At 40.6% G+C, this 27,044-nt stretch overlaps 1 protein-coding gene across 1 annotated transcript in view; it reads left to right on the top strand.

The window, feature by feature from the left end:
* Positions 1–430: 430 nt before the first annotated feature.
* TNS3 (tensin 3) overlaps positions 431–27,044 on the top strand; it is a 434,958-nt gene continuing 408,344 nt past the window's right edge. The window contains exon 1 of the mRNA XM_054019057.1: positions 431–497. The gene's annotated coding sequence lies outside the window, so the exon portion shown is untranslated. The remainder of the gene's footprint in view (positions 498–27,044) is intronic.

The following is a 27,044-nucleotide window of genomic DNA, read 5'->3' on the forward strand; positions in this document are numbered from 1 at the left end:
GTCAACCTACACTGTACCTTGCAGTGCTCATGAACTCAGGTAGCTACATCCATGTGGGCAAGATTTAGTGCTGCCAGCTGGGATGCTAAACTGCTGAGATGAGAGCGTGTGTCGTTCCTTTGCTGAATGGATGTTCAGCTATGTGTTGGAAACGCATGTTGACATCTGAAATGCCCTGTGGAGTCTCTTGGGTCAGGGAGCCAACCAATCCCTAGACAGGAAGGATTAAGGGGTGGGGTGGGGAGGGGGGGGTTGACATCACATTGTTAGCTAGTAGAAGGTGAATCCACTGCTTAATACCACACAGAATGGATTAGGGCATTTCAGTGGAACGGGGGACTTTCCTTGAGCCCACAAAGTCTGGGCTGCATCTCCTGCCTGGGTGGGGTTGGGGGGGGGGCAAAATGCGAGGTGTTAGTTTTCACTGCTGTAGGAAGACCAGCAACAAAAAACAGCTGGAATGTTCTCTGCCTTTGCTGGAGCACAATCCTAAACAGGTACAATGAAAAGATTCCTTCTCAGCCTCGTCTGCATGATTGTTTTCTTAATGTAGCAAAAGTTGTGGCTTAAGGGTTAGGGCTTTTTTTTTTTTTTTTTTTTTTAATAGCAACAAATCATTAGCTTTTGGAAGCTTATTGAACTTACTTTGTTGGAGTCCAGCAGTGGGGGTTTCCCTTCACTCTCTTAAATTATATATACTGTAATAGTCTCTCTCTTGCTTATATCACATCACACATAACCAGATCTTGCAATCTTGCATGCCCAGAGGGATGTGGGCTCCTGCTGTCTATAACAGAGTGACCACTGCATGGATGATTTAATTCATTTTGTTTTTCTTATGTCAACAACAGCATTGGGTGTGCAAAATGGGAAAGGGGCTGTGTTTTGCTTTCTACTAGTAACTGTTTTCTTAGAAGGCAATGCGTCTTGTTAGCAGGATTTTATTGAGAGAATAATGCTGGAGCAGCACTTGAAATCAAGATACCCATGGAAAGGACTGTTTTACAGGCTGTTTGGATTTGAATTAGTAAATAAGCATTACAGCATACAGAGTTCCAGTAACAATCTGTGTCTTTTATCCTCCTTTCTATTCCTGAGGAGAGAATTCAAGAACTGTTACTGGGGTAAAATCTTGGACCAACTTGCTTGCATATTTTTAGGGTATCATGTTTAACAGCTATTGCTGTAATTCATTTGCAGCAGTTGTTACAATTACTGCTAATGCAAGAAATTCACTAATGCTGAAAGAAAAGGCTGCAATAATGATCACATACTGAATATATTCTGTGTGTGAATATATTTGTGTGCATGTGTATGTATATTCTGTGTGTGAATATATGTGTGTGTAAGTGTGTGTGTATGTGTGTGTGTATATATATGTGTCTCTCCTAAATATGCACACACACAATCTCTTTATATGAAAGAGCATTTGAATGGAAACACTCAGAGTAAGTTATCTTTACCTATTGGTAGGATTATGTACTAGATTGATATTCCAACCTTAATTCACAACATTATGGGGGGGGGAATCAATTGTCATATAGTAGTTTTTCTGTATCTTGTTTCCTTGTTCTTAATTTTTAAGGGTGAGAAATTATACAATATATTCTGGTCACTTAAAATACTGTACATATATATTTTTTTTCAGAGCTGATATTGAATACCCATTAGACTGTATTGGAAACTTAGAAGTCATTATTGCTAAGAATAAGGTTACAGTATTTGAAGTGTTTTAAAACCTCTTGTAGCAATATAACCCTAGGGTGTATATGTAGTATTATGAGTTTTAGAAATGTTTTTATTTATCTTAAATAATACTTTTGCACAGTAGCTGCTTCTCAACTCTAATAACTTCACAGTTTAAAGTAACGGTTAAAACAAATACAAATAAGTGATTAAAACATAATATGGAATTTTCATTTGACTCACTTTGGTTTTGAAGTGGAAGCTAGTTTTGAGTTAGAAGAGCTCCCTAAACATGTGCACCTAGCATCAAATCTGTGGCTTTTTTATATGTACTAATGTGATTTTTGATTAATTGCCTCACATGCTGAGATTTTGAAGGCAAAGATTCTGCTCAGAGTGGGTTTTTGCAGTCTATTTAAATGCAACTCATCCTTAGCTAACTTACATCTAGCTCAAACTTATCTGCACCTACGGTCAAGATATATGATGGTGATACGTATTGTTTGGCTGAGTTACTTTAACATTTAACTCCAATGAATACATACAATCACAGGTAATATGAGGAAAATCAGGTATCTAACACATTTCCCACCTTTGAGTCTGGTGGTATATCAAAAGTATTCTTTCAAATAGGTAAGCTCTTGCGTCTTCCAGGGAGTAATACATAGATATATACCAAACTTGTGAAAACAGCTCTTTGGGAATGTAACAAATGGCATTTGTGTGTTGAGGTAACTCTGTAAGATGATAGTAGTAGTAATATTACTGTAATGCTATATTATGGTACCTAGAAGCCTTAGTCATGGACTAGGACTTTAGTGTGCAAGGTGGTATACAAACACAGAGCAAACAGTCCCTGTCCCAAAGTTACAGTCCCCACATAGTAAGGCAGGGAGGAGTTTAAAAAATAATCCCAGCTTTTCATTTTTAAAATATATAGATTTCTTCAACCAGTTAACAAAACACTATGATAAAATAAGTAATAAATCATCATAATAATAGAAATAATCCCATTGTATGAAGTAGGGAAAAAAAACACCTTGTGGAATGACAGCAGCTGATGATGTACAGTAACTTTACCTTATTTAAAAATCACACAGCAGTCTAATCAGGTTGTACATGGCATCTCAAATATCCTATATGATGTCTGATATACCACCTTTATCCATTAGATGAAGGAAGGCTGTAGTCTAATGTTCTAGAGCACAGGAAGGGGAGCCAGGAAGTACTGGGTTTGAATCTTAACACATTGGCTCCTTGGGTGAAATCCATGCCCCACTGAAACCAGTGGGAGTTCGGCCATTGACTTAAATGGGGTCAGCATTTTAACCCTTCTGTTGCCTGGGTAAGTCACTTAATCCTTCTGTATCAATTTCCCCTTCTGGGAATAATAATAATACATGCTTAAGGGTGTATTTAAAGGGCTAATATTTGTAAAGCAATACTGAGCTTCTTAAGAATTTCCTACATTCCATGTAAAGTGTGTCTGTGTCTAGAACTTTCCAATTCCTGAAAACAGTATCCTTTCTCTGTCCCAAACCCTTGATGTGTTACTTAGATTGGGACAGGGATGTCTCTTTTTGTTCTGTGTTTGTACAGCACTTCGCATGATGGGGCTCTGGTCCATGTTCAACATATTCATCAATGATCAGGAAAAGAAGGTGAACGGTAAGGTAACAAAATTTGCAGATGATACAAAATTACTCAAGATAGCTAAGTCCAAAGCTGTCAGCGAAGAGTTACGAAGAGATCTCACTAAACTGTGTGACTAGGCAACAAAATGGCAGGTGAAATTGAATGTTGATAAATGCAAAGTAACGCACAGTGGAAAAAGTAATCCCAGATATACACCCAAAATGGTGGTGATCTAAGTTAATAGTTACCATTCAAGAAAGAGATCTTGAAGTCATTGTAGATAGTTCTCTGAAAACATCTGCTCAATGCACAGTGGCAGTCAAAAAAGCTAATAGTATGCTAGGAACCATTTGGAAAGGGATAGATAATAAGACAGAAAATATCATAATGCCACTATATAAATGCATGATACGCCCATACCTTGAATGCTGCATGCAGTTCTGGTTGCCTTGGAAAACGTACAGAGAAGGCAACAAAAATAGCTTTCATATGTGGAGAGATTAAAAAGACTTGGACTGTTCAGCTCAGAAAAGTGATGACACAGGTGAGAGATATGTTAGGCGTATAAAATCATAAATGGTGTGGAGAAAGAGACTAGGGAAGTGTTATTTGCCCCTTCACCTAACACAAGAACCAGGGGTCACCCAATGAAATGAATAGGCAGCAGGTTTAAAACAAACATAAGGAAATACTACTGTATACAATGCACAGTTAACCTGTGGAACTTGTTGCCATAGGATGTTGTGAAGACCAAAAATATAACTGGGTTCAAAAAAGAATTACCTAAATTCATGGAGGATAGGCCCATCAATGGCTATGAGGCAAGATGGTCAGGGATGCAACCCGATACTCTAAGTGTCCTTAAACCACTGACTGCCAGAAGCTGGGATTGGAAAACAAAGGTTGAATCACTTGAAATTGCCCTGTGTTCATTCCCTCTGAAGAATCTGGCACTGGCCACTGTCGGAAACAGGATGCTGGGCTAGATGGACAATTGATCTGACCAGTATGGCCGTTCTTATGCCTTAGGGCTCCTAGGTGCTATGATAATAAAAATAATAAATAATTATCACCTCTGCATGCAAATAAAAAGGATGTTGTGCTGACAACTGACTGCTAAAGTTTGAAGTAGGGACCATATCTTTTTGTCTGTTTGTACACAGTTAACCAGATACTGACTGTAACCTTTGAGTGCTAACATGAGATCTAATGAATTGGCATCACTAATAATAGCAATAATGACTAATCTTATTTTTGAGTCCTTGTGGTATTTGTGGTTCCCCTCTGATTGCACCGTAAATGCCTTTTGGTTCAATTATGTTTAAGTTCTGTAAATTTCTAAACAGCTAAATAGAGCCGTGTGAATGGATTTGTTGGTTTGCTGGCAGTTACAAAAAAGTCAGAAAAAAATTGTTTCAGATTCAGTTAAAGGATTTGTTCAAACTGAAACTAAACATTTTATTTTGATCTCAAGCATTTTCATGTGTAACATTTTTGTAATAAATTTGATGCAAATTTCAAAATGAAAAGTCACCTTTAACTGAAAAATCTCAATGAAAATGTCAAAATGAAATATTTACTTTCCGATTTTTAGTTGTTCAACATGAGCAATTCAGCAAAACTGACGTGAATTCACAAAAAGTCTTGGTGTCAGTGAATCTGTATTTGTGACCCCTCCCCCCAAAAAAAAGTTTTTGGCTGAAAACTTTCACCCATACAGTTGAGAGAGCAAGCTAAAATCCTAAAATATAATAATGGTTAAACAAAAGGCTGAATTCCCTCCACCCCCAACCTAAAGCAAAGCTACTCTACAGCACCACTGTACTATGAGACATATACCCTAGACTCAAACATCCAGAGCTTTTTCCACTCAATTTTTATTATTTATTTAGTTAGTTTAATTAGCTAGGAGACAACTGACCACTCAGGATCTAATGAGTTATCACTTGCATATAATTTAATTCATGAAGTAAATAATCATAACACCAAACTGCTGTGCATTCTTTGGGTATCCTATCTCTTATATGTCCATACTGTGTGTGCATACATACTGAGACATCACAAACCACTATTTTGGATTTGTTCTAAAACAATAGGACTAAGCTGGTATTTTGATTCCAAGATTGAAGTATCTTGAATATAATTACATACAGTAGCGTGAATAAGAAAAATAAATAACAATGTATTCTTATTGAGGGTATTGGGCCAAATTTTGCCACTCTTATGGCACGACTGCCGCTTGTGCAGTCCAACGAAGCTGCATAGGTAAAAGTGCGACAGTGAGTTTATTTTGTAGGAATATTTTTTGTAGTTTTAAACACTACCAAAATAATTTCGTTGCAGTGTGTGAGGTAAGGGACCAAACTGTTCTGAGGCTCCTTATTTTGCTTTACTTAGCAGAGTGTACAGTACATTCCAACTTGTCAGAGCACAACTGTTCCAGCAGTGGCTGGTCCCAGCTGAAAGTAGGTAGGTAGAATGGATATGTAAAGATGCATGCAGGGACCGTTTACAACAGTAGGTAAATACCCTAATGTGTCTGATTCAAAACAGCATGGGCAGAGCCTACCTAGAGGAGTCTCCACTTGGAAGTCTGTTCACCCTCACTTAGAGATTAACAAGGTTTAAAATGCTGTTCTATTCTGAAAAGCAGTTTAAAATGGCCAACACGATTCAGAAAGTGTGAGCTGGATTTTGTTCCTCCTTTAGCGTCCTCAACAGAATCGCTTATCAAGGTTCAACCAGCTACACAAGTGCAAACCTATTGACCATGGGACTGGCTTTACTGAGGATGCAAATAGGCCTGCAGAACCTTTGTTACTGGTTATGATACGCAAAATGGCAGAGAACTTTGCTTTTCTGTTAGCCCCACGTTGAATTTGCAAGGCTGGCTGTTAAGAAACACATCCTTTTTTTACTTGTAAACTGAGCACATTTGATCTGGAAGCAGAGACCATAAACATGGAACTCCACAGCAATGTTTTTACAGAATTGATTTTCTGAGCTGAACTGCACTGCAGACAAGTCTCCCCCAATCTAGGATCATGAGTTCTCTTTACCCTTTTGTTTCACCTCTGCTGCCACCCTTGAATTAGTCCCATTGGTCCCATTTAATTTTAGGATCTAGGGAGGCAATATTAAAACCAAGATATTCTATAGTGTTACAAATGTAGTATATTAGATTCCATTCTCAGATTACAGGTTCCTACATAGCTATGTCCCGTTGGGTTTTGTACTAGTGTTGATTTATTGCCTGATATTAAACAAGCTTGTTACAAGCTGGTCTAAGGAGGCTTCTTCTTAACTTGTTCCAAATGCAATGCCTTATTAAGGCCATAAAGAGAGATCAGTGGGAGGCATAACTTATTTTCATTAGGGCATTCAGACAGCCACACCATGGTGAGTCTTTAATAATCCAGGTTTTCAAGCTACGATTAAAGAGATTTTAATGCCACGTTCGCCTCATGAGTGAAATTCACTTTGTGCACAAGTCCCTCTGAATTGTGCTCTCATAATAGATCTGAAATGTGACTGAAATAGCCTTGTACTCACTTTTTTCACAGAGCTGAATTTCACTTGGGACCAGACATCTTGCTCTTTAATAAAAATAACCATAATTAATATTAATAGAGTCTTAATTGGATGCTGCAATCAAATCAAAATGAACAGTTAATTTCTCAATAAAACAAATGATGGGGGAGTCATTTCATTTCCCTCTCAGACAGACAATCTGTACCCCGTTTATATCTTTGAATGAATACAATAGTTTTCCTCTCCCATTTCAGTGCCTGTTGCTGTTTAAAACCTCATCTATATCCTTTATAAAACTAAAGTTTCTTCCTATACCTCCTCTTCCCCTGGGTTGATTCCATAGTTAGTCTTGTTTTCTGGAATCCTCTGGCTTTGTGAATAATTGGTGTTAAGTTTTATTTTTTAAGAAAATAATTTTCTAGCCCTCAGGGTTGTGGAGAAAAATCTTGAAAATAAGCCTTGGTAACCTGAAGGCAAAGAAAAAGAGCCCTCAGTTTTTGTAACTTATCATTTTTAAGCCAGTCCCATGATTTCTTGGGACTTGATTTGTTATTTTGGAGTGCTTAAGGTTGGCAGTACTGGTTCCCAGTTTTGTCTATCTCAGTTTTCATAGACAGTTTAACACTAAATCTTTCTCAGTCTTCTCCTTCTAAGGTATCTGGTTTTCTCCTCAATTGTCCACTTCAGTGTTTCTTGGCTCATTCCGCATGCATGATAATGAACTGTTCTGTGCAACTCAGCACTGATGCTGATAAAATAAACTTTCCACTAGGGATTGGCAGGAAAGCCAGAAACATGGTGGGATGAAAATCTAAACATCTTTCAAAATAACCCGTTAACATGGAGGGGGATACAACTGTGGGAATAAAAATTAAGATTTAAGGAGGTAAAGGACAATGTTGGGGGTAAAGATCAAGGTTTCAGTGGGACAAAGAACAAATGAGTTTTAAGAAGGGATTTGAAAGTGGAAAGGGAGCCAGCTTGGCTGGCAAGAAGAGAGGCTGATATGGGATAATCTCTTTGCCCAGGAGACCTGCATTGTTGCCTTGCAAACTGGAGCACCCTGGAGCATTCCAATTATCAATGAATTACAGATGAGAGTCAGTGGCAAGATAACCGAATAATGTTAATTATGCCACTGAGCCATGAGAGTAGGCTTGAATCTGACAGTCAAGCTATCAGATGTCAGGGTGTGTGGTGAAAATGATGTCATGATTTATTCAGTCTTTAGGCACTGGCGTGACCATTTAGAAAATGGCTAATGTTGCAAAGATAAGTGTAGTCCTGTGGTCTGAGCAGAAGTCTATGAGCAAAGGAGTTCCTGAGTTCTAATCCTGCCTGTCACAGGGAATATTTCTGGCCCAAGCTATCCTCTCTTGTAGAGAAAACAATGGACAGGGACTCAGAGAAAAAGTCACTATGAAGATTCCCTTGCACCCCCACCACATTAACCTGATAGGGAAGCTGCCTTCCTCCCCCATCAAAAAATATCTGTCCCTTGCAAAACTGGCAGAATGCTAGGGATCTTCAGGAGGCCAGGCTATCTGCATGGAGGGCCCTATGCCTCTGCTCTGGCCCTCAGCAAGGTCCCTCTAGCTGCCTAACAGTGCAGCTAACAGGGCAATTCTTCCCACTGGAGATTTCCTCCCCCTTGAGTCCCTGCCTGCTGGTTTCTGAGCCTCTACCTCAGTTATCCTGTCTGTAAAACAGGGATAAGGAGTACTATAAAAGTTATATAATGTTTGTAAAAGTCTTGAACAATAAAGTGTTATAAATGCTTATTACAGTTGCTCGTCTGTGTTTACTACAAGAGTAATACAAGATAATTCTGATGCATCAAAACATGGAGTAAATGGTCTGCTAACTTTCCACCCAAAGATCTGGAGAAGTAAGGAAAAAAGGTGGAAAGGGGTAATAATGAGAGAAACATTTGAAAAGGGAGGCTAGGACACTATTTGTGCTGTTAGCTCAAGCCACCATGTGGGTCAGTATGAAGGCCCAGGTTTTCCCAGTATCCTGAGTTAAGTGCATAATCCTGTAGTATTTAATGTCTAGTGATAAATTAATTGTTCATTCTGAAGAGTCCCAGAACAGCATATAGATCAATGGGAGCAAGTGAAAATGATAGGGTGACCAGATGTCCCGATTTTATAGGGACAGTCCCGATATTTGGGGCTTTGTCTTATCTGTGCGCCTATTACCCCCCACCCTCTGTCCCGATTTTTCATACCTGTTGTCTGGTCAGCCTAGAAAATGATAGCATATTTAAACAAGGTTTTTACTTTATGAATCCTGTAGCATGACTCTACGAGGGGGTATATAGTACCCAACAAAAATTAGAACCTTTAAAGGAATAAAATCCATGGCAGCAGATAACAGTCCTTGGACCTTATAAGTGTTGTAAAGAGTTGGAGAGGATGATTTAGTGACACAAGCCATCCCCTCTTTGAAATTAGTGTCCTTTGTCATGGTTCCACATTTGAAATCCCTGCAGTGTCTTTCTGACTGAGTGCCATGCCCCTTTCTAGAACTAGTGGGGTTATATGAGAGTTAATACTTCTATTCCTCAAAGTATGATTTCCAATAATTGTCTGTGATTTGTATTAATCCGTTTATTTGGAATTGTTCAATGAATTCTTTGAGCAAATATCATTTATTTCATCAGATTTGACAGTAATAAAAAACACCTATAGAAAACTTCGGTGTGCCTGGACGGTAATTAGACATACAGTATCCTACCAGCAGCCTTAATACTAATATGCAATTGCTATTCAATCTGGCTTCCCTCTCTCTTTATTCATTCATGTCAGAACCTGATGAGCCTAATAATGGGGAAAGTCATGGGAAACTTGGGGCATCTCAAAGCGAGGGGTGAACTTCTGGAACAGCCTTCCAAGGGGAGTAGTGGGGGCAAAGGACATATCTGGCTTCAAGACTAAGCTTGATAAGTTTATGGAGGGGATAGTATGATGGGATAGCCTAATTTTGGTAATTAATTGATCTTGATTATTAGCAGGTAAATATGCCCAATGGTCTGTGATGGGATGTTAGATGGGGTGGGATCTGAGTTACTACAGAGAATTCTTTCCTGGGTGCTGGCTGGTGAGTCTTGCCCACATGCTCAGGGTTTAAATGATCACCATATTTGGGGTCAGGAAGGAATTTTCCTCCAGGGCTGGTTGGCAGAGGCCCTGGAGGTTTTTCGCCTTCCTCTGCAGCGTGGGGCACGGGTCACATGCTGGAGGATTCTCTGCACCTTGAGGTCTTTAAATCACGATTTGAGGACTTCAATAACTGAGGCATAGGTTATGGGTTTGTTACAGGAGTGGGTGGGTGAGATTCTGTGGCCTGCGTTGTGCAGGAGGTCAGACTAGATGATCATAATCGTCCCTTCTGACCTTAAAGTCTATGAGATGAGAGGCTGAGGGTGGGTCATGTAGAAATTCAGCATACCATTTTGTTCTTTTGTACATGAAAAACAGGAATCTTTTAAAATTATTCCTGAAACTAGAGGAGGGTCCAATCCAAACCTAGACCCAGTGTCGTGGTCTGACTCAAAATCTTGGGTGCAAACTCTCTTAAAATTGGTGGATTAATCTCCGGTTAGTGCCACAGGCCTGTGTGAAGCATCTAGTGCTAGTGAACAATGTAGTGATTTTACTACTATCATCACCGGCAGCCAGTTAGCCTTGTTTAGGTGAAAAGGAGGCTGAGTAATATAGCCTCTCCACAGGCTGCAGTACTGTGCGGTAATAACTGATCACTGGTCCTTGCATGCCCAGGCAAATTCTGCAAAGGATCTTGGAATAGCATGGCGCCACAGAGGTGTAGTGAACAGGCCCACAGGTATGTGGAACACAACCTGGTACTCAATAACCCAAGCCCCTATCTACCAGGTAGGTCGCAAAGACCTTAATAGTTTCTATGGTGGATGAGAATACTCTACAATGGCACAGCAAGCAGAAGCAAGCATAGTGGTTGGCTACTACTATAGAACGCACACAGAATGATTCCACGTTGATAGTCAGACAGCACCCTACGCCATGACAGTCATCTTGTGAATGCATGCCACTGGAGCACAGGTGAAGGGCGAGATGGATGGCGCGATGCAAGAGATAACTACTGAAAACAATCCATGCAGTGTTCTGATGATGGAGGAAAGTTTTACAGTGATGGGCAAATGGCAAAGCAACAGGCATGGTGATGCTGGGGGTTATAGTCTCAGATCTGCATGTAGGTAGCTCACAACATCAATCACAGATTGCAATGCCTTCTTTGGTATTGAGCTCCTTATGCACTTCATGCAGAAAGGACTGCCACTCATGCATCAGGTTTTTTTTTTTTAGCACAACCATACTCCCAAGATGTAAAACCGTCAGCATCATCTTTGGTCATGAAGGACAACAACAGTGATCTCCAGACCCAAGTCCAAATATTGAAGGTTTCATGATATTCAGTTTAGGCTGAAAATAGAGGCCCTGATTCAGGAAAGCATGTAGGCATGTATCAATTTTAAGCATAGACTGAATTGAGATCCTTTCCTGAATTGAGGCCAAAGAGAGGTTCAAGCTACAAATTCACATCACAACCCAGATTTGGGTGCAAGGTTTTGGTTTAGGTCTAAATCTACCAGAACCTAAATATGTACTGTGGTTTATGAACTGTTATAGTAACAGGTAAATAACAAGATTTTAAAATTTGAGTGTTTCAATTTAGGCTCCTAAATCAATGACCTGATTGTCTGAAGTGCTGGGCACCTAGGTTTTAATGTGAACTGTTGAGTGCCCAGCAATTTTGAAAATCAGGCCACTTAGGCCTTCTCTACATGAGGAAGTTGCACTCATTTAACAAATTTATTTTTAAACCAAGTTAGTAAAATTGATGCAAAAGTTGGCCCTTTTTAATTTTGGTTTAAAGAAGGTTGACTTTAGTTTAATTTAAGTGGATTAAGAATCAATTTAAACTAAATGTAGTAAACTTGGTGAAAACCAAAATAAGAGCTTCCACTCAACCTTTTGCTAAATCAGTTTAACTAAACAGTTTCAAAACTAATTTGTTTAAATAAGGGCAAGGTTCTTCTGTAGAAAAGGTGTTATATAGGCATATAAACATGAATTTAGGAGCCTAATTTTAGGCTCCTCTTTTTGGAAAACTTGGCTTTTTTTAAAATAATTTGAGTAAGATTTGTGTTCTGTATGTGCTGTCACTTTGAGTGACAGAAGCAGGAGGTTGGTTGTAACTGCTGAACACCTACACTGCACATATGTGAACACACACATACAAATCACAAATCAAAGTAAAAAATGAAGTGGTTTTTTAAAAAATGCTGGGCTTCTCTCCCGCCCTTGGCGTCAGCCCTGAAATCTCCTGGGCTGTTCATTGTGGGGACAATTTGTTGAGACAGGTGGTACTGCCCCAGGATGACTGATTCCCTTTGGTAATTACAGATGCAATTCATCTTTTCTAGTTCACTTCTCCCTCTCTCCTCAGGGGGATAATCAGACTCTAATTAATACAGGTTGGGGAAAAGGCAGAGCTTCAAAAAACCACAGGATGAACACTCAGACATTCTTTTCTTTCAAGGCATTAATGATCTGGCTTTCAAGTACAGATGAGCAGATCTCTGCAACATCATGCTCTTTCAGATTTGTGACTAATGTATGCAGAAGTATTTGTATGGAGCAAGAATGATTACTTCCAGTCACCTTGTAATAAATGCATAGTGGAAGACCATTGTACAGCTTTTGGAGGTCGCAACGTGGAAACTCTTTCCACTGATACAGATGCTAAAGATGCTCTATTGCACCTTAAATTACATCTCAAATAGTTGGTCAATTTTTTTCTTCTTGGGTAATATTCATTCCAGTTTTGGGCCCCGATCTTGAAAATACAAGTTTAGCTCTGTGGTTTGGGAAACAAGAACTGATTTTCTTTGAATGTGGTTAGTGGATGAGATTCTGTGCTTTGCCTCTAAGAAGCACAGTACAGAACCTGCAACCCAGCTGAAAGGGAGCTAAGGTGGCTTTAAGGCAGTTTTTGTGCCATCACAATCGTGGGCTACTCCAGAGGCTGGAGAGACCTCTGGGTAACTTTAACAGTCCTGTCTAAGTTATGGACACTTCCCCAGCCTGTCCTATGGCCTGCAGTGCTATCTGGAATCTAAGCAGTGGTGTGTGTTGTGACTCTGCCCTGACATTCCCCTCCCACCCCAGCACACCCTCCATGCCAGGGCTAATGGGTATTTGGAAGGCAGCCTTACATCTGTTTTCTGCAGTGCCTGCACTGGGGGACATCTTCCCCTAGCCAGAACTCTGTATTTTAGGGCCCCTTAGCCCAGCATGACTGGGCCAGAATGGGAATGAGTAGCTCACCTGTTGCATGTAACTGCGTTATGGCCAGTTTAAACAAATAATTTTCAGACCTTGGGTTGATTATGAGCGGTTTGCTTCAGCTATTCAGTATTTACTGTTAGTTATTTATGTTTTGTGATTGGTTGCCTAAATCACATGGTAGTGCTCCTGCCTGGATGTCTGTGAAATGGTTTAAACAGGAGAATAGTAAATACCAAATAACATGCTTCCAGAGTCAATGTTTAGAGAAATAATCATTGTGCTAAAATTCAAAAAAAGTTCCAGATTTCCAAACATTTTCAGAAATATTTGATTGTGCAAATACCCATGAATAATGGAAAATGTGTTTTTTATTTCAGCTTATCTTCTGCCTGCTGTAAGCCCTAGGCACCTTGCATCACTTAAAACATACAGCTACAGCATAAAAAACACAGTTACAATACTTCAGTTCTTCAAGATGACCCTTAAAACATAGTATGATGAAATCAGCACTTTTATTCATATTTATTTCTATATCTATAATTTGACGAGGTCTAGTCACAAATAACATCTACTGAATTTAGATTCCATAAAAGGAATATTGGATACTAGCACAATTGCTATAAATTTCGGATTGTTATTAAAATATTTCTCAAGGTTTAACTACTCTGTTGAAAAAAAACACATAGATTAATCACAGTAGCAATGTTTTAGTCTCTAGTCCTACATTGGTAGCATACACGTTTATATCTGTCAAAGTTAATAGGACTCTGCAAAAGCTCAGTGGGTCTACATTTATAGATCTCTGGCAGGATCATGGCTGTAGGTGTTGAAGCATTTTTACTGTAAATGCTTATAATGTACTGAAAAAGAGTCTCCTTTTGTTCTGAAATAAAGTTTGAAAGCAGATTTAAAAAAAAAAAGTTTGTGTTGTTTTTAAATTTTGATTACTTTTAACGTATCTGAGTAGGGGTGGGCAATGGGGATGTGGTATAAGTGTCAGGGCTCTGTAGGAAAGGACTCTGGACAGAGATCTAATTTTGTTGGGGCACAGTTGGAGGGAATAGTGAGATGGAGGTAGGAAATTACTGAAAATACTGTCATGTTGATCCTCAACATTCGAAGGGAAGTGTTGAAATTAACACCAGATAGTATAAATGCAATTCTTTGTCATAGTCTAAGGACAGAGTTATATTTGCTGTGGGATTCATAACCTGAATTTCCTAACTTCAGTGCCTTTTAAATGTCATGATGCATGTTAATATAATCCGTGCATGAAATATGTAATTACCGTCTGTATCATCTGCGCATGGACGCTTTCTAGCTTCAAATGCAAAGAACCATGTATCCTAAATCTTTAATGCTGTGGATTCATAACATACTCTTAATATGTAGAGAATAGCACACAACTGTGAATTACGAGCCAATAATTTAATGAAGAGTTTCAGGTGACTTCATGGAATAAATCACGAGAGCAGTGCGTATATTGTTTCTGTAGACACCAGAAACCGCAGGAAGAGATTGTAGAACTTAATTTAAAAAGTGTCACTCGATTTTTTTTATTTTAAATGAGGGCTATAAGTTCTGGATCCATGTCCTATACAATCTCCTGGTGTCCCAAAGCACCAGCTGCTGTCTTCCCCCTTTCCTTGCTTCTCCTCCCTGCTCCCCAGTTCTCTCTCATGATGGCTTTGCTGTAATCATGTGGCTTTGTCCACTGCTTCAGTAGCCTGATTGTTGTCACTGCCAGAACGTCTCTCTTAAGTATTCAGTGATTGGTCAATTTTCCTTAGTTGATTGGTGCAAAAGCATACCCAAGGCTATGACTGGTGGTGTTTCATTCAGTACAGTGATGAATTCAGACCCATAAATTACAATTTTTTTTCTTTAGAATAATATCTTGTACTTCGATGGCACCTTCCATCTCAAAGCATTTCACAAATGCTTATGATTCAACCCTTTCAATACCCATGCTTTCAACACTGCCATCCATGTACTATATACCTTGTGTGGTCTACATTTCTATACCTAGACTGTGGCTTTAAACTGCTGCTTGGGTTGGGTTTGGGCTCCATGGAAGAAAAACACAGCGGCAGCAGCTTGTGGAGGGACTGGGCCTGCGGCAGACACAATGCCTCAGGGAGCGATAAGGAAGTACTCACACCAGCAGCATCTGTTAAACCCTTTTAAAAGATCATTATGTGCTCCCCTGTGCCAGCCCAACTCTGCTGGCCTGTCAGCTGCTCTTCCTCTAACCCTGTGAGGTTTCTGTGGCTGCTGTTGACTCAATCCTTGCGTTCTGGGAGTGCAAGGACAAAGGTTATGCCTGGCCTATGCACAGCATTTCCAGGAGAGAGAGAGGAAGCTCTTCTACATTCCCCCCCCTCTTTGCCTCTTCCACTTTTCGGCCCACTGCTGTCCAGATCTATTTCATCCACCACTCCTGCTGCCCCTACTTCCTTTCTCCTCTTCTCTCTGGTGATGTCTCCACCCCCCCCCCTTTTCTACCCTGGTATTGTGCATTAGGCTGCTTCTTTTTTTCACCAAAGTGACTCCTCCTAACTCCAGAATCTCAGTCCTTCCCTGTTGTCCAGCTACGATATCACATCCTTGCATTAAGATTTCTTTGCACGGACCTAAGTGTGTTATATATGTATTCTGTATAACAAATTAGAATTGACCTGGTATAGGTAGAGCCAGGAGCGACACCAGCTTTTCAGGCGGCGGAAGGTCCCGCCCCGAAATGCCGCCCCCCACAGAGGCGGTGGAAGGTCCTGCCGCTGAAATACCGCTGCGGTCGCCGCCCCCCAAATTGTAGCGCCCTAGGCGACTGCCTAGGTCACCTAATGGGTTGTGCCAGCCCTGGGTAGAGCAGAGGAAAGCTTCCTGGTTTCTGGTCACATTTTCTTTGGCTTTGTACTTTTTCTTTCATCCCCCTTGAGATTTGATTTGAGGACATGTTGAACAAAAGCAAAGTGAAAGCAAAATATAAATGGAGCCTGTCCAGCATTATGAAGGTTTTCTTGCAGGTGGTTTCACAAAACTTTGGCAAAATTTGATCCAGCCTTTACGGACAAGCCTACAGAATTTAGTAGGACTGGAACCAATAAAATTGTATAAAAATTAGGCTAAGAAGAGAGAGGGATGTCTTTTCTATCATATTTTTAAACCATTCCATAGAATTTGATAGCAGGGATCAAATCCTCTATTATATTCTACAGCATGGTTCATAAAATCCATGGAAAGATAAAACTTTATATTGAATTGTAGTTCTTGCATAAGAGAGAACTGGTTATCCCAAGATTTATAACAAAAACCAGCTGAAATCATAAACCCTAGTTTGGTTACCCCAAAGTTTCAGTGCTTCAGATTGGAGAGGGAGCAACAGGTGCTTTTATTGTTCAAAATTTCTGCCTCTGGGCTTGAACTTGATCATACATTGTTTGATGGCCAATTGATTAAACATAGCAACCTCAGTGCTGTCATTTAATTCTTTTTTTAAAATGTGCGGTGGAAAATGGATTATCAGCAACCCAGCAGAATTTAGGATTTCTTTATCATTTCATCTCATTACCTTTTATTCCATCTCCCTGCCTGTCTGTCTCCACATGTCTTTGATCTTATTCTTAGACTGTAAACCCTTCAGGGTGGGACATTTGTATTTTATGTGTGTACTGTGCTTAACACAATGGGGTTTTGAATGCTGATTGGAGCCTTTGAGGTGCTATTGCAATACCAATGATGAATATCACTAATTTGTCGATTGATACTTAGGAGATCAGAGAATCTCTTTGGGGGTATATTTGTGTGCTTTAATCTATTGAGACTTTATATTGTACAGTAAAGAAAGTGCTGGCTAATTTTTATTCAACATGTTACATTTGTTTTGAAACTCATTAGAACCTTGGACCATATGTGGAAACAGGTGGGATGTAGCAGACACAATTGGACAGCATTTAACAACCTTCAATTCCCAACCCCTCTGGATACATTGAGATGGAAAGCTCAATTATCTCTTTAAGTGTGGGTTAGGATGTAATGGTGCAGCACTAGAAGGAGGGACAGCATGGGATGATAATTCCATATCCATTGTGAGATATCATGCTGAGTTAGGGTAATCCTCCACCACCACCCAAACATTAGTTCTGTTGTGCATAGTGACTTGTGCTCATGTTCCTAAAATGCAGCAAGATCTTAGAATTAGCTCAGTCCATGTCTCTACTGTGTTTTCAACCATGATGTTAAGAAGACTAGTGGTAAACAGAATGCTTTGCTTTGCAAAGTTAGGATGCCTGAGGGCATTAACAGTAGGCTTGCAACTCACCCCTTCCTCACCCTGCCATGTAAAATGTGTTGTACTCAGCCCCCTAAGGGTGTGAATTCCAGAAGGAAGTGATGTATCCAAACAGATCAGCAGCATGTATTTCTATGGCAGCACATTTGTTCCCTTGAGGAAAGGAACCATGTTTACTCTGCTACCACATTAAGGATTTCTTTCGGGGTGAAACGTGACCTGCACATATGTTCATGGTGACAGAAGGCCAAAAGGAAGACACCAGTTGGTTAAATTTCAAGGAAACTTCCTCAGATGTGCTGCTCTTAGTAAGTAACTGAGCCACTATTACTGAGAATAATTTATAAAGAGACATGGAAATACAATCTCCAAGGAAAATTTGTCCATCGTGATGATCTGAATCTGAAACAACTGCTTCCTACAGTCAATTCCCAATACCTCAGAATAGAACACCCCAGATTTTGGGATGTTCAGAATCTGGATCTGAACTCAAGAGTTGATGTAAGTGACTGCTTAAAGATGCTGGGCAATGGGGAATCAGGTAGAGTTGGCCAAACTAATTATGATGAAACTTCTTTCATAAAAAAAAAAAAAAAAAGTTTGTCAAAACCTAAATGTTTCATGGAAGCATTATTTTTGACAAAAATTTAATAGCTAAGTTTTTCAGGTCAATGAAGGAATTTCTGATCAGAGTGAGTCTCCAGAATGTCCTCTGAATCAGGCAGAGCAGGGACAAGAACTTGGATTTCCTACATCACAGGTGAGAGCCTGAACCACACAGATATTGGCTATTGTGGGGTGGTGATTCCTCTATGGTGTTTTTTCGTTAAAAATTTCAAAAGGTCTCATTTTCATTCATTCCACATTGGAACGAAAACAAATATTGTAACTGAGAATGTTTTTGCTAAATAGAAATCTAATTTTTCAGCTAGTCCTTATGTGGACACTATTAGCTTAATCATCACTAAATGCTAAAGACCTCTTCAAGGTAAACAGAGAAACATCCCTCAGCAGAGATGCAGGCTAGAGAAATCATGTTCTACTGCTACTTGTTTTTGATTTTCGATTTTAGTTCTGCCCACTACAAAGATGGGACAGAGTTCAGATCTGGATCAGAATCCAGACTTGCCAGAGTTTGGGATATTCAGACACAGGTTTTGGAGAGGACATATCTCTGATGTAATACCTCAGAAATGATGACTTTCTTGTTCTAAAATACTTTAGAAACACTATGAAAAGTGCTGACTTGACAATCCTAGAGTCTTCTGTTTGTCCACAGAATGGTTATGTTGCAGACAGTGGGAGTGCAAGCTTCTCAAACAATGCCTTGCTGATGTTCCTTGTTGATATTCTGAAGCAACAGTTTCTTTAGATGAGAGAATACAGTATTGTATTCTTCATGCCAATTCAGTCCCTAGCCTCTCTGTTAAGAGTGCCAACAAACGTGCTAGTCAGTGCCAGTTTTGTGAGGTGAACTCTTATCTATTAGGTATGGGACAGATAACACCAAACAGTCTTCAGACGGTGATATGTTTTGATCACCACTCAGTTAGAAAAAGCTACCTGGAGGTAGATGTTTCCATATTCCATTACTATCCCCTGAAGCTAACCACTTACTCACCCTTTTCCCATGTTTTCTAATTAGCAAAGCTGTTTGTGTTTTAACCTGTGGTTGCTACCTCATGGTCTACCCTACCTCTCCTGTTTGATCTTGCTGTTAAGTTACTGAGCCAAATTTTCCTCTGTTAAACATCAGTGGAATTAGACCAGCATAGCTAAGAGAAGAATTTGCCCCATAATGCTACATAATGTCTGTGGCTATAGGCTGTGATGTCATAAATGCAGGATTCTGATTTCACTGCGGTGTGAGGAAAGAAAAGTTGGGCTGGGTGGGGAAAGATTTAATCACTGTAAAGGGCACACCAGAAATAACTGCCATGCACAGTTCTTTTGATATTAGGTTCTTTCCTTCCAAACTTAGTCCAGTATGAAAGTCTCCATATGCCTTTATAAGGGAAAACAAAGGAAAAATGTGTTTCTCAGAGTTTCCTAATGTCTTTAAATACTGTGTAATGCAGGGAATACTCTCATCCAAAACCTCTGCTATATCTGTCTTTGTTTCAGTATCTGGTTTCTCAACACAGGCTAGGATTAAAGTCCTTGCTACAAGGGTTTGAACTGCATGCCAAAAAGGAAAAAAGGAAAGGAAAAGACACTTATAATGTACAGAATTTTTTTTCTCTCTCTGTTTATCATGACTAAAATTATCTGGAATATTATTTATCCTCTAAGTAGCCATACATTATGGCAGTAGAATAACAGCACGTTAATGTATGGTAACATCTGACCAAGAAATATATGCCCAGTCCTTTGGAGAATGTTGTGCTTTCTGCTGGCTGCTAACAAACAGGTATAGTTTATGCTCCTCAGTTTTCCCCAAAGGTCACATGTAATGTCTCAAAGACATAAATTACAGGCCCCAACTAATAAAGAGACTGTTTAGTTAAGGCAAAGTTTCAGCTTTTAGGGTTGAAAAATGCTTCCAGTTTCAAGGATTCCATTTAACATGAAAGTAATTCTGGGGATGTGGAGAGCCAGTGACAGGGGTATATGGCAGAGAACACAGGAAGTGTTTGTATTTGGGAAGGGAAAATGAACTAATGTGGGGGGGACATCATTTGTCATCTGCCTGTATCAAAATAGGTGGGGTTACACTGGGTCCCTCTGAATTAAGGACTAAGGCCCTGTCCTGCTCCTGTGAAAGTCAGTGGGAGTTGGATTGGGCCCTTATAAAGAACAATATTGCTGAAGATCTTGATTTGGAGTGTGAATGTGGTGGGAGAAATGAAAAGGACTTAATGTTGTCACCTCAGGCTATTTTTTATCTAGGTAATCAATGCTAGAGCTGGAAAGTGGGGAAAAATGAGGTTTGTGTAGAAACAAAGGACCTACTGAAGTTAATGGGAGTTTTGCCATCAACTGCTTGGGCCAGGATTTCACCCAAGATTACCTATGATAGTGTTTGCTGTATCCAACAAGGCCTGGCCAATCATAAAAGGAAAATAGGATTTGCTGCATTTTTGTCAGATCCTTAGTCCACCTAATTCAGCATGTTGATTCCAGCAGAGTCTAATTCTCACTGTTACAGAAGAAGGCAAACTACTTAGTTTCTTCCTGATCCTTTCAAGGCATTAGAATGGGACTAACTTTATGGGATCTGACCTTGCTCTCATGGAATGAAAAACTACCACTGACATAAGTGTGGGATCAGACTCAGGTTATGTCTACACTGTGATAAAATACCTGTGGCTGGTCCAGGTCAGTTGACTCGGGCTTGTGGGGCTCGGGCTGCGTGCTATAAAATTGCAGTATACTTTCATGCTTGGGCTGGAGTCTGATCTCTGAGACCCTACAAAGGCTGGCGCTCAAGGGTGAACATCTAAATGGCAATTTTTAGCCCTGCAGCCAGAGTCCCACGAGCCTGAGTCAGCTGACTCGGGCTCTGAGACCTGGTGTCATGGGTTTTTAATCACAGTGTGTCCCAATTCCAGCAAGCAGAAACAGTCACCAGTTTAGCTGTACAAACTTCTAATGTAGACAATCAAAGCCTCTGCACATGCTAGAAAGCAGGGTAGTGCTGCCTAGGGACAAATCATGTCTCATAGCAGTCTATGCTAGAGGGTTTGCACGGGTGCAGCTATACTGGTGGCTGGCCACCAACAACTGAAATCGGAGCAAATCTCTAGCATATACAAGTCCGTAGCTTGCATAGCTACAGATATTATTAATTTCTCAGAAAACTTGTATGAAATAGTTTCACACCAAAACACCACTAAAGGGCATTGATTTGTTGCTTTGAGGTGGTGTACTCACATAATAAATATTTCGTACTTTAAATACAAAATATTTAGTCCAAAGCTCTTTTTTTATGATAAGTCTGGGGGGAGGGAAATCCTCATGGTTCACAGCCCCATTTGACTTTCAGTTCTTTTCTCTATTGAGTTAAAACAAACCAAATTGTTATGCAACCTGGAAAGTATCACGTTTTAGTGAGAGTCTGGAGCTCTGGACATGTTACCAAGCCATGGGGCTTTAAAGGATTTAAATGCTGCTTAAGGTTCTCCTTTTATGGAGATCAGGCAGCACAGGCTGTAGCAAAATTAAAAACCCTGCAAAGATCTGGTATTATAAACTTAGAGCAACAAATTCCATTCTTTGCACCCAGAGCTGGCTTACTTTTGCTACTTTAAGGTTGTTTTAACCATTGCAGTAGCTGAGGTATGAATCAGCCTGTGTGATCTCATCATAGAAACTGTGTAAATACAGTGCAGTCTAAAAGATTCAGCTCTTGTATTTAAAGATGCAATTGCAGGCAAAAATATCAGAAAACTGGAAATAAACTAAGCCACTAATGTGCCAAGAGAGAGAAACCCTTATACACACCACCCTAATTTTAAACATGACATGCTGAGTCCCACTATTGGCTGTCTTAGAACGTTTGCAGATTTTCCCCTTAGACCAAATGTGGTGTTCTAGATTGCCCAGAGCTGAGCCTCACTTCAATCTTACACATTTATTTTTCAATTTGATCCACCTTAACGTCTCCCAAAAGAAACCAATCCTCCCCCTGATCTCACAGGGTGCACCTCATCCATGGGCGGCGGGAATAATAGGCCAGGGGAGGCTCTGCTGCGGGACCCTAGTTATGGGTTTGGCGGGGGGGAAATGTTTGTTTTTTATTATGCCTCATGCAGGTGCCGAGGCAGCTGAGGAGGCACTATGTGCTATTCAGCTTCCTGGGTTTGTTAGTAATCTCCCTGGACTCCAGGGAGATTACTAATGAACCTGGGATGCTGTCTGAGAAACACATACTGCTTTCTCTGCCGTCCCAGAACCTGCATGGGGCATAGCAAAAGCTCAGGTTCTTCTTCCAGAAGAGAGAAGAGGAGAAGCGCTTTTGAATTTTTGCAGGGTGGCTTGAGATCTGTGGAGGGGAGGCATGGCTGCGGGGTCTCTGGCCACCCTGGGCTCCTCCTAGCAGGTTGGGGGGACTCAGGGCTCCGGCTGCCCCAGGGCGTCGGCCGTGGAGGGGCGAGGGAGTCTTGGACTGCAAGGGGAGCAGGAGGTCTTGGGGCTCTGGCTGCGGAGGGAGACTCAGACTGTGAGAGGGGGCGGGGGGGGTCTCTGGCTCCTGCCACGGGGGGAGGCCCAGGGGATCTCAAGGCTCTGGCCACTGGAGGAGGGGTAGGAGGTCTCGGGGCATGAGCCATGGGGGAAGGGCTCAGAGTTCGGGCTGTTGAGGGGCAGAAGGAGTGCAGCTGGGGGCTAGGGATCTGCACTGGCAGTGCAACCACAGGGAAGCCCACGGGTTGCAAAGGCCCTGTTAGGGTCTCTAGATGCCAGAGGTGGATTGAGTGGGTTGAAAGTCTGAACTTCACACACTCTGGTTGCTGTGCTTGGGCCTATTATAACATTTCTGAGCCATTAATCCAATGGACTAAGGGACCTCAAAAGTCCAGCCCAACTCCATAGCCTCCATTGTGAAAAGCACAAAAGGACTGCTTAATAAAAACACCAAGCAAGAGATCCATCGTCAGTCTCATTGGACAATGACCTCAATCTCTCCACAAGACCCCATCATCATCAGTACAGATGAAGTGAAAGAGAGTTTAGCTGCAATGAAGAAAGGGAAGGTGGCCAGCGGAGACAGTATCCCCCCAGAATTTCATTAACTAGGGACTCCAATGGCCGGTGAAACTTTACACCAAAACCATGGCATCTGGATGCATCCCAAAAGCCTGGCAGGAGGTGATAGTAATTTCCATGCTCAAACTGGGCAAGCAGACTGACAACCCAGGAAGTTATAGGCCAATATCACTCCTGTGCATTACGTACAAACTTCTGGAACGTATCATTCTCAGGAGAATCAGTCCTCTTGTTGAGTCAGTCGTCCCCGAAGAACAAGCGGGATTCCAGCCTCAACACAGTTTTGTGACCAAGTTTTGGCCCTTGTAATGCACAGTGAGGCTGGATTCCAGAGGAAATTTAAGACCGCCACAGCCTTTGTAGACCTGTCATTGGCCTAGGATACAGACTGGATTAAAGGCTTAATGCTGAAGCTCTGAAGGATCATCCCCTGCCGCAAAACACTTCGCCTACTATGCTGAGGAGTAGGTGGCTTTGTATCCACTTGGGCAACTACGTTTGCCCCAGTTCCTCAACAACAGACTGCCGCAAAGCTCAGTACTAGCATCAATACTTTTTAATGTTTACACACGCAACATGCCTCCAAGAAAGTCATGCAAATTTGCATATGCAGATGATCTTGCCCTGGTAACGCAAGAAGTCTCCTTCAGTGACATTGAGTCCACCGTAAACTGGGACCTAAACACAGTGGAGGAATATTTCTGGAAATGGAGGCTCAAGCCAAATCCTCACAAAACAAGTGTCATTGCATTCCATCTTGATAACAGGAATGCTAAGCGCACCCTGAAAGTGACCTTCTGTGACAACACTGTGCGACATGATCCCACTCCAACCTATCTCGGAGTGAAGCTGGATCACACACTAACCTTCCATGACCATCTGAAGAAGGTAGCTGCCAAGACCAAGACAAGGGTCAACCTGGTCCACAAACTGCCAAGCACAAGCTGGGGAGCATCAGCATCAGTGTTATGGACATCAGTGATGGCCCCTATGTACTCTAGCCAAGTAGTGTATGCCAGTATGGACCAAAAGTAGCTATACTCAACTTATTGCTGTCCAACTGAACATTGCAATGTGGTGCATCACTCAGACCCTCAAGTCCAACCCCAACCTTGTCTGCCACGCTGTCGTACATTGCTCCCCCATCTATTCACTGCAGTGCCTCAACCTTTTGGGAATTCCAGAGGATTATGGAAAATGAACATCATCTCATCACCAGAACTGTAACAACATCCCTCACCACCACTTGAAGTTGCATAAGCCCTTTTGGATCCACACATTTAACCTTCAACAATGCAACTTCAACCCTGATGAAGCTTGGAAAGCCAAATGAGGTTCACAAGAAGTCACAAACAAACACCTTATGAAAGACTCAATGCATAAGATCCCTGGCTTCGATCTCCCACAAAGCTTTTGGGCAACCCTAAACCGTATCCGCACAATCCATTGTAGATGCTGATACTTGCAGCACAAATGGAAAATTAAAGACTTTCCAGTGTGTGATTGTGGTCACCCAGAACATACCATGGAACATATAACAACTCAGTGCCCGATTCACAAATACAAAGAAGGCATCACAGCAATACACTCTGCTACTCCAGATGCAATTATCTGGCTTAACCATCTAGCACCCTAACCTGATTTAAACCTATGATGCTCATTTCAAAAAACAGAGAAATTCTCAAGCAAAAACCTTTGTTTAAAAAGAGTGACCTGTTTGCAGTCATCTCATGAGCAAAATAAAAAAGACAAAAATGAATCAAAACAATCTAGCATTTATGCATCTCTAGAATTTGGAAAGTAGTGCTAGTATTTATCTAAGGAAGGTGTCAGTGAAAACTTTTCCTCTTCAGTTATGTTTCAGCCATTAATTTTTGTAATGAACATACATACTAAATAAATTATTTTGAGGTGTGTGCATGACATAGGAATAAACCCACAGCTATTGTGCTGAATGATCGTCTGACCTCTCTCCATCTAAATCTCTCTTCACTGTGGAAGCACTGAGTCTGTTATCTCAAGAGGTTTACTCGTGGCATGCTCTGTGGTTATGTTGTTAGTAGCTGCATACCATTTCATTGGGAACATAGAGGTATATGGCTTATTGCTATAGGGGTCATAGTGTTGTAATTTTTCTTCCCATGTGCCAGACATCCCTAGGCCACTGAAACAGATAATATTAAGGGGCATTACACCCATAACATGGACAGGAGCATATATCACTTCCTGTATTAATGGCATTGTCAAAGGCAGTGACTTTGAATTGTATGTTTTAAACCTGATTAATCTCTAATTTCTGCTAGAATTGATTTGCTCATAGTGGGGCTACAAGATCAGTGTTGTTATTTTACACAGTATGTAAAAGTTATGGCAGCTATACTAAGGGACCATGCTAAAGTTTTAAACGCAAAAAGGAATTTGCCCCTTTTGCTGAGTTTTTTCAAAAAGAGGAGCAAATGCACTTCTGTTAATGTTGTTTTCCAAACACTGGCCATAAATGAAAGAAACTTTATTTTTAATATATGGAGAGGTATAAAGACTAGGAGGCTGATAATTTTAAAGAATGGTCAGAAGCTTGTAAACTAGGATGAATATCAAGAATTTTAAATAATAAGTGATCATTTATCTTGAATGAGCTTTGCAAACAAATGTAGAACTTCAAAAGTGTCAGCAAAATTATTAAAACAGTGATTAAGGGATGGATTCAAGAAACTTGAGTTATATTGGTTAACATACCTAATTACTTACTCTCCTTAACTATTTGAAGAGAATTAAGAATGACTTCAGACTTAAACACTTTCAAAGATCCGTCAAACCAGAAACCCTCCTAGAATATCATTAATTCTGGAGAATCTAAATAAATTATTTAGTCTTTGCAATCTAGGCAGATTTATGTGGAACGGCTAAGAATGGATTTAGCCACTGTCCAGTCTCCTGTTGTTCAAAGAGGGCATTCTTATTAATGGACCTGTGTCTTGCTGTGCATTCCTGCTTTCTCCATCTCCAGTATGCTTGATTAGTCCTGCCACTTATTAGTTACTGCTGCCTTATCTCTGAGAATGGGATAATCTCCATCATAATTAGCTACTGCAGTGTCTTGTCTTAAATGATCCCCTGCAGTGTTTTATCATCTGAAATTGGCAAAATGCTTTAGATCATCAGAAGAAAAGGAAACTGACACAGAGGAGTCTCAATCTGTCAGTGCAAGGGCAGCCAGGGCAATCTTCTGCACTGCATGACAGGACCCTAGAGCATTTTTCCTACAGACATGACACTTCTCCATGGAGAGAAGGCTTTTGTGTATGTGTGCTGGATTTTTTCCACATAACTGTATTTTAAAAAAATCAGATCCTATTTGTTTAAGCTCCAGGTAACAAAGCAAACAGAGATATTGAAACCTGTTCTATCTAAGGAAATTGACTTGTTGTTTTTCCTGGGATACCTGGTGTTCAATTATCCTATTAGTTGCTTCTGTAATCATAGCAAATTACCTCTGATCTTTATTGTGATAAACACAGAAGAATTGTCCTGACTTGAATAAGACAACTACTAGAACTGTAGGGGTGTCTGATAGCTGTGATGCCTTTAAGGGCAAGAAGATACAAGCTAAATGTTAATTGCTTTAGGGTTGATATTTGAATCTAGCCAAGAGACCAGAATTTACAGAAAATGCAAACAGAGGGGCTATCTTTGCAGATTCCTGTGTGCCCTCAACTGGCTTTAGTGGGAGTTGAGGTTACGCTGCACCTCCCAAGGGACACTCAGCTATATCCCTCGTACAGATCGTAACACTTTCTATAATCATACTATCCCAAAACAAGATGCTTTGTTTTTAAATGTAGCTTTTCGCATAAGTATTTATA

The sequence above is a fragment of the Malaclemys terrapin genome, chromosome 2 (assembly GCF_027887155.1).
Source record: "Malaclemys terrapin pileata isolate rMalTer1 chromosome 2, rMalTer1.hap1, whole genome shotgun sequence".
NCBI lineage: Eukaryota > Metazoa > Chordata > Testudines > Emydidae > Malaclemys > Malaclemys terrapin.